Genomic DNA, 16930 nt, shown 5'->3' with positions numbered 1-16930 from the left:
GTGCTGTATCAGGGCGAGTTTGAAAGAGGCCCAGATGGCTTCATTCCTGATGTGATCAAGCAGCATGACTCCCAGTGACCATCTTAGCATCTTCATTTCCATGGTATAGTTGGAGCAAGCAAATGAGGGCAGTAAAAACAAGAACACCACCATGCACTGTCAAGGCTAAAGGGTTGAGGAAGAGAACAACTCTTCTCCCCGGGTCCAAAGATGATATTTCATAAAATTAGTAAGTACACAGTCACATTTAAAAAAAATCTAATTTAGTGAACACAAAGCCCTCTCTCGATGGAAGTGCACGGTTTGAAAATTGGCTTAGTGTTGGTATGTTGAATTATCCAGCATGGACAATTAAGCATCATAAATAATGCACTTCTGTAAAACTACAGGCTTATCAGTCCCTCGTAACAAATTAGATGGATGGTGGTGATTATTGTTTCCAGGAGATGTAGAACTGGTATCCTCTCTTACTCTTATGGGAAGATTAAAGTGGAAGAGATTCACCATTCTGAAGAATAAATTTCTTATAAGATTTGAAGGAAGGTTCACCTGTTCAATACAAATCAACATAGGATGTAAGTTATATTCAATACATCATGGAACTAGTTTCAACCCTTCAGCCATACAGCTAAAGTTGACAATATATGTAAAAGAGATGTAATATGTGTTAAATGTGGCCTATGGCCTGGCTTTCATCAAATCTACATATGGTTGATGTGCTTAGTTGTTGACAAAAGTGTATGGCTGAAGGGGCCTTGTAGTACAGATGATCTTAGATCCAAATATTTCTCTGGTGGACTATTGATTCGTCAATAAGGATCATGTTTTGGCATAGTGTGTCCCTTCAGATTGTCATGTCAAAATATGCATTCATGCCCAAGATGTAAACAACACAGTTTGTCAATAAGGATCAAAATGAAATTCATAAACTACAATACAAAAGTTTATCGACGAAAGAAAGTGAAAGCCATGATGAAGAAGGATTCCCTAGGTCTTGCAAACTTAATACCATCAAGGTTGAAAGAGTACAAGAGATGACCAAAGGAGGACAGATAGCAAAGATGGAAGTGAGGAGCCTGACAAAAAAAGAATGGAAACAATGGTAGACTCAGACATTTCCAAGCCGAGAGCCCCATCGGGTTCCTTAATAATCGTCTCTTATGGCACACAGAGGATTCCATGAGTGTATTCTGAACTACCACCCAAAGGGGCAAATTAATAAGCAGGAAAGGATAAAAATACATATCATCACTCTTAATCAGAAACCTCTAGAAATATAAACTTTTCAGGAAGGTCAAAAATAATAATAATGAATTTTTTTAACGTCCCACTAACTACTTTTACGGTCTTCAAAGATGCTGAGGTGCCTAAATTTAGTCCAGCAGGAGTTATTTTATGTGCCCGTAAATCTACCGACATGAGGCTGACGTATTTGAGCACCTTCAAATACCACCGGACTGAGCCAGGATTGAACCTGCTAAGTTGGGGTCAGAAGGCCAGCTCCTGAGCCACTCAGCCCGATGACACAAAGGTTGTTAGAACATAACTTTTTGATTAAAAATTAGATAAAATATTAGTAAATGCCATGTTAAAGCACATAAAGAACTCTATTGTGATGAAAATAATCAAAAATTATGAAACAGATAGTAGATGTACGAGGTATTAGTATTAATTCATTATCATATCATTAGGAGATATAAGGTTGTATGACTAAATTCAAGTCCAGATCATGAATTAGCAAGATTTTTTTATTAACGCATTAAAACATCAAAACCTCGTACGTCAAACTTGTGAGGTTCTGTGCTAATGCGTGAATAAGTTAGTGGCTAACTGCTGGCTTAAGGCTGAGGCTCGAATCCCGGTAAATTCTGGGTTAAGATTTTCATCTCAAAAATCACGTGGCACCAGGAAGGGCATCTGGCCTCAAATCCCAAGCAGCCAAAATCAAAATCACCAAAACCTTGTATGTTCATTCTATGAAGCTTTGTGTTAACAAATTTAAAAATAAAATTAACACAAATATGAACATTTCAATATTCAAGGGGTTTTTTTTCATTTAGCAAACAGTTGTTATTTATTGCATCATGAGGTTCCATACACATCTGAGGATTGATATTTTTCATTCAGTGTGCATACTCATAACCTTGATTTTGATGGTCGCTGGAGTTATAAGGGTTTGGAGTAACAGCGACGATATGTACAGTAAGTCAGAAGTTCAACGGATAAATTTGGAGAAAAGGAAAAGAGAATAGAAATTCTGCACCAAAATGGAAAACACAGAAGAGAATGCAAGTTCAGTGTAATCACACAAAAGAAAATTGCTTGAGTGAAAATGGACAATCAGTTAATTTCATTATGTAACTAGCAGCAGTGTTGCATTTGTAGATGGGTTGAGTTTAGTATCATTTCAACAAAACTGGTTCAGGTTTTCCTTCTCATATTGATAGCTACCTTGCTCATCTGCTGTATAGTGGCCGAGGATTATGCAGTTTTCCGCCTTATATAACAATCACCACAACAGCCACCACTATTGCCAATCAACTCGTTACTATGATGACTGAACAATATATCACATACCATTTGTTTGGGACAAATTGCATCATACAATTATCCAGCTGGAAAATGAATCCACAGAAGAAGTGGAGCGCTTTACCTATTTAAGAACCTTGTTGCAAAGGATATAAGGGAAGAGGAGGATGTAAAGCAATGTATCCAGAAAGCAAACGGACCTTTGTTCAGCTCTATTATATCTGGGAGAACAAAATTATAACCACAAAAATTAAGCTGCAAATATTCATGAGCAATGTCAAGTCAGTTTTGTTATATGGATCAGAACCATGGAAAATCATCTGGCTCCTTGGCTAAATGGTCAGCGTAGCGTTCTTCATTTCAGAGAGCACCTTAAGTGGTTAATTCCCTTGACTCAGAGACTGGGTGTTTGTACTGTTCTCAACAACTCTGCAAAAAACACACACACACACACACACACACACACACACACACACACACACACACACACACACACACACACACACACACACACACACACACACACACACACACACACACACACACACACACACACACACACACACACACACACACACACACACACACACACACACACACACACACACACACACACACACACACACACACACACACACACACACACACACACACACACACACACACACACACACACACACACACACACACACACACACACACACACACACACACACACACACACACACACACACACACACACACACACACACACACCACAAAAATAACATGCAATTTCCCGTACATGACAGATACCACTCACCCTTGTCGGCTGGTCTGCCTTACGAGGGCTGCATCAGGTTAGCAATAGCCTGACGAAGTTATATTATGAAAAATCACTAATCAAGTCATGAACCGACTACAGCTTTTCACAAACAGGTGTCTCAGAAGGATATTAAATATATACCAGCTAGTGATAATTACAAAGAAATAACTCTGGACACAAGCATTGGAAGAACATATCAAAAATCAAATAAAAAGAAGAAAATTATCGTTTCTGTGTATTAATATGTCAAAGTCTTTGGGCATCAAGACATGAATGCTTTTCACTGATTACATTTTCCAAGCAACTGAAGACCCTTTCGCTGGAGGCACACATGGCAGGTACGTTCAGCACCTTTGTCGCTACACAAGAAAGCTGGGGAAGTACCTCCTAATCTCATCATGTTGTTGCACTAACGTACAGCGGCACACACACATCGCATTGATAACAAACTCCACATACACTCTTGTGAAGTCTGGCAGTACAAACGGGGTTCATGAAGCTTGTCAGGTTTAAGGAAACCCAGGTTCTGGTCTGTATGACTAGCGTGCTCAGCATGCATACCCTCTTGTTTCGCTGATGCACAAACTAAGCGGCTTTGCTTGTTGAAGAATAGCTAAGGGAAAACAAGCCTGAAGTAGAATTTATACACCTTTGGTAAAGGCAACCTCAGTTCACCTGGAAGGACATGGGTTTGATTCCAGTTAAGAATATTTATGGAAAATCTTTTCCACCTTGTCAATACTTCACATTTTATTATATACCTCCCATACGTGTTTGATGATGATGCTTGTTGTTTAAAGGGGCCTATGCTGGCAAGACCTAGTGTTTACAGTGCACTATGTCTTCTGGTATAGGCTAGAGCAATTTTGTTACTTTCATTGATCTGTCTCTGTCGTATACTTGGCTTTGACAATATGAAAGTGACTGAGGTATGAGCGATGCTAGTAATGCCATTCCTTATGCAGCCAGTCCCTGCTATGAATGGTGTGAAACTATTGCTCATAGGGTCGATTGGTGCATGCATTTCAGTGGGCTTGGCAGACTGATATGTAATAGCAACTTCTGGCTCAGTGAGGAAAGCAACGGGAAACTACCTCACTCCTCATATCCCTAGTACGCCTCTCCAGTGATGCCTAGGCCATCTATGACAGCTGATGGCGGAGCTGTTGAGGATCCAACCAGCCTTCGGGCTGATGACTAAACATACGTACACAACATCAAGGCCCCTACTGGTATGAAATGAGACGAAATGTAATGACAATTTAAAAGTTCAAAATCAGAATAAAAACCAGAATTTAAAAACGTGATCATGAAGAATGAAGGGATGGATATGAATTTAAAACAGTCAGTGGATCCGACCCAGAAACTATCATAAACAATAGTATTACTGACCAAGGGACTGCGTCTAAAGCACAATCCTGAAACGATGATGCTTGTTGTCTAAAGGAGTCCAAAATCCAGGTCAATGGCCCCTCATTATGGTACTTATCACTATTAAAGTAGAACCATGGTATTTGTCATGGTGCGGTATTAATCAAAAGTAGTGTAGACTCATGGTGTTCCACATATTATGGTACTGTTCACAAGTATTGTACGCCGCACAGGTAACGCAGACGTATAGTATTTCTCACTTAATGGCGCTACTCATATGCAATGCAAACCCATGGCTTTCCTCACATAGGTGTACTAATCATAGGCGCTGGTATTCCCATGGTGTTCCTCATATAGTGGGTACTAATCACAGGTAACGCCCAGACCCGTGGTATTTCTCACGATACTAACCACAGGTACTGGAAACCCCACAGTGAATTGCAAGTAATCAACTTCATTTTCTGTATCAAAATTTAATCACTACGTTTTACAAAAAATTTGCCAAAAGGCAAAAAAGTATCAAAACGGTGGAAGAATTTTAAATATTGTAAAACTTAGTAACCCCACAGTGAACTGCTCTCTGCTGCTACTAATTGCAAACCTATTGTGTACCTAACGTAGTGGTACTACTCGCAAGTTTGACGACCCATGGTGTTCCCTGTATGATGGTACTAATCACAAGTGGTTTCATGGTTCTAATACAATCATCCCTTGGTCGCCCCTTACGACAGGCAGGGGATACCGTGGGTGTATTCTTAGTCTGCATCCCCCACCCACAGGGAGTAGACAGAGAGAAAAAAGAAGGGAATCGTCACTTCGAAAAATGAAGTAACGGGCGAACAAAGGCAAGGCCACGAAGGGTGTGAAAATGAAAGACTCCCTAGGCTTCGAATGCTCTAATACCGTCGGGGTCGGAAAAGAACAAGAGTTGACCAAGGGAGGTCGGACGGGATAGATGAAAGTGAGGAACCTGGTACAAATAAGTGGAAGCAATGTCAGGACTCAGCTAAGGGCCCCGTGGTCACCAACCCACGCTCCCAAGTTGAGAGCATCTGGGGCCCCTTTTAAACACCTATTACAACAGACTGGAGAACCCATGGGTCTATTCTTTATCTGCGTCCGCCACTCACAGGGGTTCATACGTGTTTTGAGAGCTCAACTGCTTCCTTCTTCAATGGTGCAAAACATAAAACAAAATCCTTGCACTTGACATATTTGTACTGTACAGTCAACAATAAAACAAATTATACATAAAATCTTGAAACTGTTAAAACATCCCTTTTGTGTCTAAAATGTTCATTTATCATTACTATGTCATTTATTTAAAACTTTAAAAAATTTCAAATCACAAAATGAATAAAACCTATTAAGTTAAGTCACTAAATGCTAAAATTTGAAAGGCAGTTTGCTCTGTTCTTGAAAACTTCTCCTTTCCTTAAATCCTTATTTACACTGCTAAAGTTCTAAGACCTTTCATATAAACCAGAATTTCTCCTCTTAATCTTGTCCAACCATGCGAGCCATTTTTAACCGTCAAGCTTACAAGAACAGAGCAGACACCCTTTCAAATTGTTGTATATAGTGATTAACTTAATAGGTAGGTTTTATTCATTTTGTGATCTGAAATTTTTTAAAGTTTTACTAAATGACATAGTAAGGATAAGTGGCTGTTTTATGCACAAAAGGGATGTTTTAATAATTTCAAGATTTTATGTATAATTTGTTTTATTGATGAGTGCATTGTACAAATGTGTCAAGTCCAAGGATTTTGTTTGATATTTTGCACCGCTGAAGAAGGGAGCAGTTGTGCTCTCGGATCATGTACGGGAGGTAATATAATAAACCATGAAGTACTGACAAGGCAAAAAAGTGTTTCTATAAACTGAATGTAAGCCAATACGGATAAAATTGAACCAATTTCCACTTCTGGAGGTGCACATGGCCCTGAGGTTCACTCAGCCTACACCAAAAGAGAGTACCAGGTTCATTCCTGAGGGAAAAGGTGACCAGGCATAGTACTAACCAATCTACAAGAAAAATAATTAACTATAATCGTCCACCTATTCAATATATTTTTATTGTGTAAGTATATTACATTACATCTGTCTTGGTGGTACTAATTTCGGTCACGAGGGACCATTATTAGCCTTGCCTAATTATTTTCTCTCGGCTGATGTAATGTAATATTTGCACAATAAAAATGTATGAATAGGTGGACCATTATAGGTAATTGTTTTCCTTGTGATTGCAATTCAATACAGCCCAACATGAAGTTTATAGCTATGACTAACCACTCTAATCAGCCAAGTGTCAAGATAACAAATAGTGGAAGCCTTTACCTTCCACACGTCCAAGGGCCTTCTTAGCCTGTACAGACATGACTTCACTTTGCTCTTGCAAGATAAAAATTATTTACTTTACACAACAAGAAATGCAAACGGGATTGTTGATATGTATCATCTAGTTCAAACAGAGTGACATTTGTGAAAGAACATCACTTGTATTAAATCAGCTCAGAAAGAAATTCTACATTGGCAGGAGTCCTTCCTGACACTATACAGTACCTTATTTAGATGAAGGTTTAACAAGCTATCAGTGGTTCCCACTTCCACAAAATTATGCTATGCTTCAAGTATTTATAGTATAGCAATGCTAATTAATGACCCACAGTTTCCTGTCACTTTTATCACTCTGAAGACCAATTACTTCCCGTTTAATTAAATTATGAGAAACCACATCCTAGAGATAATGAACATTAAATATCTACTCCTCTGCACTACATAACCACCTCTAGGAACATGTAGGGTTTCTCTTATCAAATCAAAATCACTAAAACATTATTACACACGGTGTAACAACAAGGTAGCCCAAATTTTCCGGACACACTCCTCCTGTGTACAAGAAGAAAACATGTTATATGTACATGGGTCCAGAATGTTAGAACTCATGTTCTAAAACTCAATATAGTACATTAACCCTCTCCCGCCCATAGCATAGTAATGCATACTGCAAAAGCTGAGCGCCTCCTGCCCATAGATAGAGCCCTGTACGGATGCAGATATCTGCGAAGTTAGTGTCTTGGCGGATGCAAGCTGTATGGCAGTGCGGATAATTTTGCTGATAATTCCTAAACAATTAAATTGATTCTCTACATTTCATCAAGTCAGAGACCTTTTATGGGATGGCAAAGTATCCGAGAGAACGAAATTAATATTATATAAAGAGTATTTCATACCATTTGTAACATATGGACTAGAAACGCTGGTAACTAATAAGAGACAAGATAGTTAAATCCAAGCAGCAGAAATGAAATTTTTAAGAACATTGGTTAAAAAGACAAGAAGAGATAGAATTCAAAATATTAAAATCAGAGAAGAGCTAAATATAGAACCATTAGTACAGAAGATACAGAAAGCAAGGCTGAGATGGTTCGGACATGTAAAAAGAATGGGAAAGGAATGGGTAGCAAGAAGGGAATTGGAAGGAGAAGTTAAGGGAAAGAGACCAGTTGGAAGACCGAGAAGAAGGTGGATAGATCAGATTTCGAAGGACATTAGAGAAGCTGGATTGAATGTGCCAGAAGTAATAGAGCAGGAAAAGTGGAAGGACAGAAAAGAGTGGAGGAGGCTTGTTAACCACACCCGGACATTCATGATGATGATGATGATGATTTCATAAATCACCCTTATATTATGGGTATCATCAGCCATGTTTCTACCTCAAAATCATGAAGATATAATCAGGATCCTTGAACTACATCACTGCTTATCTGCCAACTTTCTTATTACTTAGGTGACGGTTCAGAATACCCTTTGACTGTGTGTGGTGTCTGCCATTGTCCTATTAGCAAATAGCTTAATATTACGCTATTTGCTATTACTTTAGAATTAGTATCCAGTATGTTGAAATAGAAAATAAACGCTGAAAAAATACGTGATAGTGCTAAACAGTTTAATGCACAGCGATGGGTCTGTTCTGAGGTGCAATGTTTGTGATATATCAATAACAATTGGTGCAAAAAAACACTAACGTAATCATGTTATGCAATATACAGGGCAAGAACTGTGAAGAATAAGGAGGCTAGGCCTATATAAAATTTCTTAAATGGGTTGTTGTGGTGGACGTGAAGCAAGCACTGAAGGGTATTACAAAGCAGATACTAGAACAGAGCTTAGACAAAAACCCTGATGTTAAGGATGTTGCAACAAACAGGCATTTAATATCGACTGCAAACAAAATTTGTACCACTTGTGTTTTTGACGGTGAACATTCTTTTCTATGTATTTACTTAGTGAATGGAGATGCAACCTCACTGAAAAAACAGTGAAATGTTATCTGTTTTGACAGTTTTCTGGACATGTGATTTTATTAACATTGTATTCTGGGCCTTGTTTTAGACAGATTTTTAATACATGATAACATGAGTGAATCTTGTGTCCTTTTATATGTAATGTAAAATTGGTTTTGGTGATGTTTGTATGAATAATTACATTTAAATTTGCACCTTCTTCGACTACATTAAAGCACCTTGTGTGCACCTTTTTAACCAAAATTTTGCACCTAAAATTTCTAGATCTAATAATTACCCAGCCACTTCCACTGATGCCGTGTTCAGCCACCACGTAAACCCAACAACTCGTTTCGTATTTTTTCTATCACCGTCCATTACTGAGCATAATTAATGTAAACAAAACCTATGTCTATACTAATGTGTAAATACATTTTTATATCATACCATCAGTATTGTGTTGTTTCTTTGTGAAAAATACATAATTGAACCTGTACACTCCTGTACTCTGTCACAGACACTCACACACGCACATTTTCTCCGCTATATGGAAAAGCATAGAATTGTGGATATGAACTTCCTCTCTCATCTTCTAAGCCCAAAATCATGCCCCCGATTCTTTTTCTGTGTAGCGGAGAAAATGTACCAGTGCAAACATTTTTCATGCTTCTCCTCATCTCTTCCTTCTAATTGTGTTTATGCTGTTAATGTTCTATTTTAATTTAGAGATAGTTTCCACCTTTCAGTAATAAAACCCTAACCCCATGACACTACAGCCCTGAAGGGGCTTGGCCTACTAAGCGACCACTGCTCAGCCTGAAGGCCTGCAGATTACGAGGTGACGTGTGGTCAGCACGACAAATCCCCTCGGCCATTATTGTTGGCTTTCTAGACTGGGGCCTCTATCTCACCGTCAGATAGCTCCTCAATTCTAATCATGTAGGCCGAGTAGACCTTGAACCAGCCCTCAGATCCAGGTAAAAATCCCTGAGCTGGCCAGGAATCGAACCTGGGGCTTCCAGGTAAGAGCATTCCACATTTCTGTATTTGTTCATTTCCATATGTTCACATATAACTAACACCTAATATATGTGTCCATCTCAGCATTAGTTATATGTGAATATAAACAAGTATCGAAAGGTGGAAACTACCACTAAATCAAAGTTGAATTAGAGTAAATACGGACCATTGCAACAAAATTTGTAAATGTTTACGTTCTTATCTTTCCACCTATGTACATACGACTTAATTCATGCCTAGTTTGTTCTTTTCTATTCCTAATGCTTGCCGATTAAGCTCTTTTTCTCCTTCTATATTTATCCCACGTTACCAGTATTTCATGATTTGGGGGCCGATGGCCTTAGATGTTAGGCCCATTTAAACAACAAGCATCATCATCATTTTATGATTCATATTTAACTTCATTCTTTACTGAAATCAAAAGATAAACTTGTACAGATTTTTCCTTCTCTTGAATTGTCATCATCATTTTTCAGAAATTAGTTTAACTGTATGTAAAATTTTGATACACTATCAAACATCTAATTTTACAGCTAGAAAGGTCAACAATTTTATTAAAATAAGGAGAATATATGGAATTATCAATGGATAACTAGCTCAAGGAATTTGTTCTATCAGAAGATTCAGGATAGGCTAAAAAGTAGATTAACACACAACCATATTTTAACACACCTTATGTCGGGACATTGAAAATTTGGATTATATTTTGAGAGGTTTAGAATCAATATCTGGAAGACTTGTACCTGTGAAATGCAACAAACTCTTTATCTTAAATTTGACTGTCCCATTTTTGAAAGAAATAGATAAGAATCAGTAATTCACTTAATTAGGTGTAAAATACAAGCACCTTTTAATTTTAATTTCAAAATGTTGCTGTTTTAATGCGTTTGTTAAATTTGTCCACCTTATTTACAATTTGCCCCACTTTCAAGTTTACCAAGTGAGTTGGCCATGTGGTTAGGGGCGCGCAGCTGTGAGCTTGCATTTGGGAGATAGTAGGATCAAACCCCACTGTCAGCAGCCCTGAAGATGGTTTTCTGTGTTTTCCCATTTTCACACCAGGCAAATTCTGGGGCTGTACCTTAATTAAGGCCACAGCCGCTTCTTTCCAACTCCTAGCCCTTTCCTATCCCATCTTCGCCATAAGACCTATCTGTGTCTGTGCAAATTGAAACAAATTGTAAAAAAGTTTTTTAAGTCTTAGTTGTTATTTTATGTATTAATCTAGTTTTGTTATCTACAGTCCTAATATACCATGTGCAAAATAGGGTTTGTACTTGGATAATTAATAATAATAATAATAATAATAATAATAATCTGCCACTGTCAATATTTCTTAAACAAGTTCATAACTAATTCACAGTTCTCACAGAATGGAAGAACAGATAGGGGCTTACAAGTTTAGCCCATACAGAGGTTGCAATGAGCAGTTTCTTCTTTTCTTTTGATTTAACATTTTCCTGCAGGTGTGGGGTCCACTCTCTGGATTGACAAACACCAGTTTAGATGATCCTACACAACGACTTTCAGGACAGAGGATAAAACAGAAGGGGTACGACTCTTTAAAGGATTGAAGCATCAGCACAATAAATGAGGTGGGAATGAAAAACTCATTAGATATCACAAACCAAATACCATCAGGGCTGAAAGTAACTGACCAAGTGGGGTCAGATAGGAAAGATGAAAGAGACAAGCTTGGATGATTTAGTTCAAACTGAGCAATCTTCAGGTCAGTGAGGTGGTGTACAAGTACAACTGGGCAACCATCCTCTATATAACACTAATCAGAGAGAAAAATTGGAAGGGATCCGACACTTTGACAAATGAAGGTATCGGCCAAAGGAAGACAAGCGCCACAAATGGCATAAAAATTAAAGACTCCCTAGCATTTGCAACCTAATACCCTCGGGGTCGAAAAGAACAAGAGTTGATGAAGTGAAGTCGGATAGGATAGATAAAAGTGAGGAGTCTGCCACAAGTAAGGACTCAGCTAAGGGCCCCATGGTCACCAACCACGCACCCCAGTTCAGAGCCCTTGGGGCCCCTTTTAATCACCTCTTATGACAAGCAGGGCATACCGTGAGTGTTAATCTACCGCCCCCACCCACAAGGGAATAGGGTCAGCGACTGCCTTTTTTTTTTAATGTTCCATGGGGTTGCTTGCTCTGGACAGTAAAGATTTAAGCATCTTTAGCAATAGTACCGCTTCTGCTCAAATGGAAACATTTGCCATCCTCTGTCGGATTGTGTCACTGATTATGTGATCAAGGAAAGAAACTCCACCAGTGTAACGTGCGCATCTCCATGGTGTGAAGAAGATACTCAGCACTTTCAGTGACTGGCATTCTGTCAGCCCCAATCTTACATTCAATATACCACTTTATTTCATCCTGTCAATACTTAACAGTTGGTGCAGGTCTTTCGAGTTGACGCCGTTTAGGCGACCTGCGTGTCTATGAGGATGGGGCCCTACCTAAGATGGAATCTAATGCTGAAAACGTCACGAACACCCAGCTCCTGGGCCATAGGAATTGACTAATAAAATTTAAAATCCCCGACCCGACCGGGAATCAAACCCGGGACCCCATGAACCAAAGGCCAACATGCTAACCATTTAGCAATGGAGCCGGACGTTGGATAGATGTAAAAATTTCAAAGTTTTTCGATGTCTTGCACCACTGAAGAAGAGAGCATCTGGAGCTCTTGAAACATGTACTGTACATATGGGTAGTAAAATAAATTAAGTATTGACACATTGGAATAAAGTGTTATATAATGAATGTAAGATGAAGTTTAAGTCATTAGTTGACCATTATGGTTAAAATAATTAATGCTGTCAGCCCCATACAATGCCACTGGACAGACCATACGTACAATGCACCTTTAATTTGAGGTAGACCAGAACACATGTATTGTACTCTACTCTCGTGATTCTTTCCCAGCTAGGCCATGGTGCACTCACTTCCCATCACTCCTAAATATTGGAAGCAGCTTGTTTTCATCAAACCATGTTTGTGTTTTTTAAATGGGATAATGGTGATCAATACTAACACAATAAATAAAAGTAGATATGGCTAGAGACATTACTCTTTTGCAAATAACTGATAAATATTGTATGAGGGCAGATCAAATATAACCGGGAATTATTTTTTAAATTTATTGCATCTACCAAAAAAATACACATATAGAGATCACTTTTCTAAATAGCGTCCTGCCTTTGCTACACATTTTCTCCATTGGATTGGTAAGTTTTTGATGCCGCCCTGATAGGAAGATAAGGGACGTGGGCGGAGCCAGTTGTGCACAAACTCTTCTACACTTGCATCATCATCGAACCGTTGTCCTTCTAGGTCTCGTTTGAGTGGTCCAAACAAATGGTAGTCGCAGGGCAATAAATCTGGAGTGTACAGAGGGTGTTCCAGAAGTGTCCAGTGAATTTCCTCCAATTTTTTGCGTGTTAAAGCAGCACTCCGGATTGGTTGCCGGCATCACTTGTCGTGAAACGGAGCTTTTGCTTCATCCACAAGGTGTAAGTAATAGGCTGCATTAATTGTCCTTTGTTTGTGAAGAAAATCTACCAGCAAAACACCTGTGGAGTCCCAGAAAACGGTTGCAAGCACCTTTCCAGCAGATGGGCATGTTTTGGCCTTGACCGGACCTGCTTCGTCTCTCCACCACCACTCCATGCTTGCTTACTTTGACTCTGGAGTGTAATGATGAACCCAAGTTTCATCACAAGTCACAATACAACACAAGAAATCCTCTCCTTCCTCCTCGTAGCAACTCGGGAGACTCTGACAAACTTCCTGACATAAAGTTTTCTGTTCCTGGTTGAGGGGACGAGGAATCCACCTGACAGGCAATTTGGATGATAGTTTGAGCCCTACCTTAACTTATTCCTGTGGCTAAAACAATTTGCGAAAGTTTTATTTGCCAATCTTCACCAATAATGTCACGGTTGGCAATAATGCTGTCTGCAGTCTCCTTTCATGAGGTTCATTTTCAATAGCTTCCCTTCCTGTCACAAATTTTTTAGCCCACACATACACTCGAGTCTGGAAAAGTGTTTTTTCCCCAAACTGTGCGCGGATCAGTCTCAAAATTTCGGAGGGTTAGGTACCATCTTTTGTGAGAAATTTGATAATGATGCATTGCACAACAGACGTGTGCATCTCTTGTGATAATGACATGTTGTGCAACAGACGTGTGCACCTGTTGCTCACTCATAGCGTACTGAAACAGCCCAGCTCTCCACCGTTGTTTGCACACAAACCCCTTCTCCAGACACCCCCACCTCAGAATTAATACTAACAGCAGCGGCACTCTTGTCTATATTTGATCCAACTTCGTAGAAAGCACAACCTCAGGTTAAAAATATGCCAAACTAATTTAATCTACTTGTATTACATCCATTTTGAAAAAATGTCCAAATGCTCACTACTTTTGCCAAGCAAATGTATTTCCACCAAGATTATAATCAATTTTCCTCTTTCACCTCGAGTTGGGTTGAGATGCTTACGGCACCTTTTTGTTTTTTTTTCCAACCACCATTGCTGCTCCTCAACTATTTTCCAATCAATGTTCTTTCCTGTTATGCTATGCTTGATTGAATCCAACCACCCTGATCTTCTCCCTTCAATTCTTCCTCCAACATTTAGTTCAGTATCCTTTTCTCTTTAACATATCCAAACCATCTCGGTTCATTTCTCTCCATTGTCAGAAATCTCTACTACTCCAATTCCTTCCTAACATCATTTTTACCATATTCTTCATTGTCAATCACATCTTGCCTCTTCTGGCTTTTTCGGCTTTGTCCAGGTGTTTGCTGCAAATATCAGCCTTGGGCAATAAGAAATCCTCTTTTTACCTTCTTACAAAGTTCCTCACCTCTGGTAAAATATATTTCACTTACTGTAGTATCCTTTTACAGATCTCCATATCCAATCCTGTAATAGTTTGCTGCCCAAGTACACTAGTGTCCAAAAGCATAATCACTAAACGAGGCCATACCGCCTGATAGGAATGTCAGACAGATTGCTGAACAAACGGAAGCTGGCAGACACACCATTTGTCATGCTTGTCAAAAAAAAAAAAATGTCAGAAAGGTTCTGAGAGCTAAGGTACACTTTTCACAACAAGTAACAAAACTTGGCAATGTCTTCCACAACAAAATATGCTGTTAATAGGGTGTATGGGTTACCCCTAATGGCCACACATGCTTCGCACCAACGTGGCAAGCTCTCTATCAGATGGTCCAAGCTCTTGTGGCAGTCGATCCCATTCCTCCGAAAGGGCAATGTGAAGGTCTTGGAGGGTCCTTGGTGGAGGCTGACGGGATGCAATTCGCCTCCCCAACGCATCCCAGCCATGTTCTAGAGGATTCAGATCCACAGACCTCGCTGGGCAGTCCATGCAATGAATGTCTTACCCAGCCAGAAATTCGTCCACCAGAGCAGCGCGGTGTGGTCGGGCATTATTGTCCATTAAGAGGAAGTCTGGACCAACCGACCTCGGACCACCCATGAAAATGTGCAGGTCCCTACAGCCATTCATCATAATGCCACCCCACACGACGCCACCACCACCGTACTGGTCCCATTCCACGAAGTTCCTGCGATTGTATCGGCTACCCAGTTCTCTCCATATTAATGTGCAATGGGAATCGTTTTGCAAACTGAAGCGGGATTCATCTGTGAAGAGCACATGCCTCCATTCATTCACAGTCCAGTTTTGATGTTGATGGTTCCACAGTAAACGGGCCCATCTCTGTGCTGGAGTCAGCAGGACACACACCACTGGACATCGGGCAAACAGCCCTGCAGTTCTGAGTCTCCGGTACACAGTTTGCTGGGAAACTGCAACCCCTTAGACGGCTGCAAGCTCCACCAACAATTGCCTTGCAAGCGCACTCCAATTTCGTTGGACGGTTAAGGCCAGATATCGGTCCTGCTGTGAGGTGGTTACCCTTGGTTGACCTGGTACTGGCCTACAACTACCATCTCCTGTGTCTCGAAATCGTCTCCAAAGCCTGGAAATGACACTGTGGCACATTCGAGGATACGGCAACTTCGGTCTGTGTCTGGCCTGCTTCCATGCAGCCAAGTATTCTACCCTGCAAAACGGGGTCCATATGGCATCGTTGTGCCATTATGTTGTCATGTTCACCAAAAGGCCACACTCCGCACACTATAACTTGGCAAACACAACTGAGGGAATATGGGGCGCCGGCACTGGCTGTGTTTACCTTGCTGTTACACTGCTAGTCAAAGCAGGGAACACTCCTTGCCTATACAGAGCGAACACGTAAGGTTGGTAGGTGCACATGTCGTGCGATTTGATTTCCAATTCCTGTTTCCCTGCTTACTCGTAACTGATGATTAACTTTTGGACAGTGGTGTACTTGAACTTCCCTTCCTTTTTCTTCTTTAGTCAACAGTACTGTCCTGCTTTACTTCAAGCTTATTTACAATCCATAATTACAAATATACTCACTCAACAAGCCCTGTCGACCTTGCACTTCCTCTCCATTAGCTTGCCACACCACTATGTCCTTTGCAAACAACACCATCCTCAGTCCACTTATTTTGTTCTTAACAAGACTCGTTCAAAAACTGTACGAGACATGTTCATGCTTAATTCTTACAGTTCCTCAGTAACCTAATGCCAATTTCACATTTTACTGCCATTTTCACATATAGCTATTGAATTGAGAAACCTCGTTGTGCTTGCCACTTAATGTTGCCAGTCTTGATCCAAAATAATTTGGTTCAAAGAGCTCACTTGTCTAAAAGTATTAAGACTGCAACCAGAAAACCATTTAATTGTTACTTCTATCATACTTGCAATGCTTCAGTTGTTCAATTTTGCACCTACCATACTTGATACGGTACGTCAGCCCTCGTATACCTGTTCTTAAT

Source organism: Anabrus simplex, chromosome X, assembly GCF_040414725.1.
Source record: "Anabrus simplex isolate iqAnaSimp1 chromosome X, ASM4041472v1, whole genome shotgun sequence".
Classification (NCBI taxonomy): domain Eukaryota; kingdom Metazoa; phylum Arthropoda; class Insecta; order Orthoptera; family Tettigoniidae; genus Anabrus; species Anabrus simplex.
The sequence above is the reverse complement of the archived record's forward strand: the minus strand, read 5'-3'. Positions refer to the sequence as shown.